At 39.4% G+C, this 3,993-nt stretch overlaps 1 protein-coding gene and 1 long non-coding RNA gene across 18 annotated transcripts in view; both read left to right on the forward strand.

The window, feature by feature from the left end:
• SPECC1 (sperm antigen with calponin homology and coiled-coil domains 1) overlaps positions 1-3,993 on the forward strand; it is a 413,523-nt gene that overhangs the window by 132,859 nt on the left and 276,671 nt on the right. The gene's annotated exons all lie outside the window — the stretch shown is intronic.
• The window catches only part of LOC141488850 (uncharacterized), a 54,460-nt gene that overhangs the window by 11,350 nt on the left and 39,117 nt on the right, over positions 1-3,993 (forward strand). Inside the window, exon 2 of the long non-coding RNA XR_012468821.1 lies at positions 686-801. This is a non-coding gene — a long non-coding RNA (uncharacterized LOC141488850). The remainder of the gene's footprint in view (positions 1-685; positions 802-3,993) is intronic.

Here is a 3,993-nt window from a genome sequence, read left to right on the forward strand (position 1 = left end):
TCCATCCATGCTCCACAGATTTCATCTTTTCTCTGGTAGACAGGTTCTGCTCCTGACTTGGGTGAATTCAGAGTTCATTCCATTCCACCTTTCTCTTAAATTTCACCCTTGGTGGTAGAAGAGAATGGATCCAGGAGTTCTGAAGCTGATGATAGAAGAGTTGTCTGCTCTTGCTAAATCTCCCCTAGGCAGTCATTATCATGAGAACAATGGATGGTGGTGATCTCATCTGCTGGAGGAGATGGGTTCACTGGAATGTTCGTAGGACTTGGTTATTATCAACCATCTGTGAGCAATACTCCAGTCAGAAAAGGTCAACTGGTCCTTCCAGATAGATCTGAGAATGCCCAGAGCCCTGGAGCAGGCATGGCTATAGATATAAGGGCTTCTAGACCTAATTATGTTTGCTCTAGTTTGGGCCAGGGCTTTTAACTGGTTATTTTTGTATCTGTTTGACCAATACTTGCAAAATACCCTTTGCTCAGCAATTCCCATTTGGCCAGGGTGGAAAACTATAGCTCCTAAGCCTCAGGCCAATATGAGACATCTCTGGTGCCGTGTCCTTCCATTCACCTCGACTCCAGTAGAAGACAAACTTTGCTTGTTGGTGTTTTGTTTTTTTCAATGACATAAATATCATTGTTTCTGCCTCACCTGCCCCCTTGCCCCATTTCTTTTTTTAAAGGATCATGAGTCAAGAGCTGAAGGGACTTCAGAGGCATCTAAACCAACCCCTTCATTTTACAGTTGAGGAAACTAAGGTCGAGAGAGTTAAGTGACCTATCCAAGATCACACAGGCAGTGAGTGTCAAAGATGAACTTTGAACTCAGGTCTCCCTGAGTTGATGTATTAATATCCAGATTATTTCTTAGAGGCAAATGGGGGAAGGCAATTGGGAGATGTGGAGATTGAGGAGTTGTTTGTTCTTTCAGGCAATCAGTCCTGGAATCTCAGAGTCGAGGGGTTCTTCTAGATCATCTAGTCCAACCTGGTCTCAAATAAGAATCTCATTCACAATATTTGGTCGTCAGTGGGATGCAATGAATCTATGAACTTAGAATGCTGAAAAGGGAGTCATGGCTCCTGAAACCTAATCTTCCTGCTGTGTGTGTGTGTGTGTGTGTGTGTGTGTGTGTGTGTGTGTGTGTGAGAGAGAGAGAGAGAGAGAGAGAAGAGACCTTGTACAAGTCATTTACCAGATTGGGCCTCAGTTTCTTCATCTGTAAAATGAGGGCGTTGGACTAGTCAGCCTCCTGGGTTTTATTTCTCAAAACAAAGATCTGCTACCCTCTTCCCTCTCTCCCCTACCCCCTTACAGTGGGTGACTATCCTTTGCTTCCAGACCTCAGGTGAAATAGAACCAACTACCTCTAGGGATAACCCATCCCCTTCTGGAAAATTCCAATTATTAGGAAGTTTTCCCAACCAAAGTTCATAGATTTGAAGACAGAAGGGACATTTTGAGGTAGACTATAGAGAGAGACGTCCCTACAGACTTGGAAATCAGAAAGACCTGAGTGTGAATCCTATCTCAAACACTTTGTAGCTTGGGGCCTCCATGGAGAGGGTGTTGAATTTGGAGTTAGGAAGACTTGTGCTCCCATTCATCCTTAGATACTGGCCAGTCACTTAGTTGCCCTCTGCCTCAGTTTCCTCATCTGTAAAATCTGTATAATAAGAGCACCTATGTTCCAAGATGGTTATGAATGTAAAATTGATAATATTTGCCAAGTACTTTGCAAACTTGAAAGTGTGCTAAAATCACATTATTTTTATTGTTGTGTTGTTATAATTTTTAGCTAAAATGCCTGCCTCACGTAAAGTGTGAGCAATTATTGCGATTTATGGAATCTTTTTTTATTGAATTTTTTATTTCATTGATAAGGGTACCCCTCCAGTAAGAAATCTCCCTTTATTAATACAGGTCCTCCCCTGTAACTTAGAGAGATATTTAGGACACTGAGAGATCAAGTGTTTTCCCAGCATGGGTCAAAGGTGGATCTGTAATGCAAGTCTTTGACTCACACTATATATCCTCTTAATATAGCATGTCATAATGTCCATTATCCAGAAGAGGAAAAGGAGGTTCAGATAAGCTTACACAGCCAGTAAATATCTCAGTGGGGACAGGAATAAAGTTTGTCCCATCCCTAATTTCCTTTCTTTCCTTGCTGCCCCCTTCCCTTCTGCAGAAATGCTCTCATTGAAGTGAAAAGAGAAGGAATGAACAGATCTGCAATAGACATTACAGGCTTAATATGATTTTAATAGCACTCTGAAATTTTTTGCAGCATCATTAATATCTTTTCAATAGTTCATCAAGTTGGTGACTTGAAAATGACGTTGGTGCTCTTTTTACCTGACGCCATTTGCAATTTTTGCAGTAGAACACCCTTGACATTTCCCAAGGAGCCTGGGGAACTCTGTGGTGCCAGCAATTCCACACAATTTCCTTTAAAATATTAACTCATATTTCAGTTGATGTGTTAAATTGCATTTCTGGGCTGTGAAAGTAGAGTCAGAATGACATCACTTCTTAAAATGAGATTGAAACTGTGAAAAGGGTTGTTTACAGGCATTGTTGTTATTGGGAAGCCTCTCAGTGTTAGAGAACTGTATTTTTTAAATTTTAATTTATTTATTTTTGAATTTTTAAATTTTTCTCCTAATCTTGCTTCCCTCCCCCACCTCCCATAGAAGGCAGTCTATTAGTCTTTACATTGTTCCCATGCTTTACACTGATCTAAATTGAATGTGTTGAGAGAGAAATCATATCCTTTAAGGAAAAAGAATAAAATATAAGAGATAACAAAATTGCATAATAACTTTTTTTTTAATTAGAGGCAATAGTCTTTAGTCTTTGTTCAAACTCCACAATTCTTTCTCTGGATACAGGTGGTATTCTCCATCATAGATATCCCAAAATTGTCCCTAGTTGTTGCACTGATGGAATGAGCAAGTCCATTAAGGTTGATCATCACCCACATGTTGCTATTAGGGTGTGCATTGTTCTTCTGGTTCTGCTCATCTTTCTCAGCATCAGTTCATGCAAATCCTTCCAGGCTTCTCTGAATTCCCATCCCTCTTGTTTCTAATAGAACAATAGTGTTCCATGACATACTTATACTACAGTTTGTTAAGCCATTCCCCAATTGATGGACGTTCACTCAATTTCCAATTCTTTGCTGCCACAAACAGGGCTACTATGAATATTTTTGTACAAGCGATATTTTTACCCTTTTTCATGATAGAGAACTGTATTTTGGAGAACAATGTGGTCAGGGGAAGGAGGCTTGCAGAAGAACAATCGAGATGTGATGCTTCCCAAACATTTGGTAGAAGAAAGTTGTTTTCTTAATCCCTTAAAATTTTTAAATGATATTCTTTGTTTTTGGATCCCCTACATTTCCCAGCATATCCCTTCTTTTCCTTCTAGAGAACCTTGCCTCATAACAAAGATAAAAGTAAATAAGCAATTATTAATATGGCAATACATTTGATAAATATTATTTGATCCTTACAACAACCCTATATGATGGTCCCTATTATTATCACCCCCATTTTACAGTTGAGAAAACTGAGGCAGAGGTTAAATGACTTACCCAGGGTCACACAGCTAGTAATAAGTGTTGTCAGATTTGAACTCATGTCTCCCTGACTCTAGGACTGGGGGGCTCTCTGCATTGTGCCACCTAATTATGTAAAAACAAAAGTCAGAGGAAAATAAAACTTGCACATCCACCAAGTCTGACATTGTATGCTGTAGTCTACAACCATAGCCTCCCACATCTGTAAAGAAGGGAGGAGAAGATGCTGTTTCAACACTCTCTTGTGGGGTCACTAATTACAGTCATTTTAAAGCAATTGCTAAGTAGTTTCATTTGCTTAGTTCTTTCTGTTTACATCTATGTACATTGTTTTCCTGATTTTGCTTACTTCACTTTGAATCACCTTATGAAGCCAAACCTCTTTTTTTTTTATTTTATGAACAG

The sequence above is a fragment of the Macrotis lagotis genome, chromosome 5 (genome assembly GCF_037893015.1).
Source record: "Macrotis lagotis isolate mMagLag1 chromosome 5, bilby.v1.9.chrom.fasta, whole genome shotgun sequence".
NCBI lineage: Eukaryota > Metazoa > Chordata > Mammalia > Peramelemorphia > Peramelidae > Macrotis > Macrotis lagotis.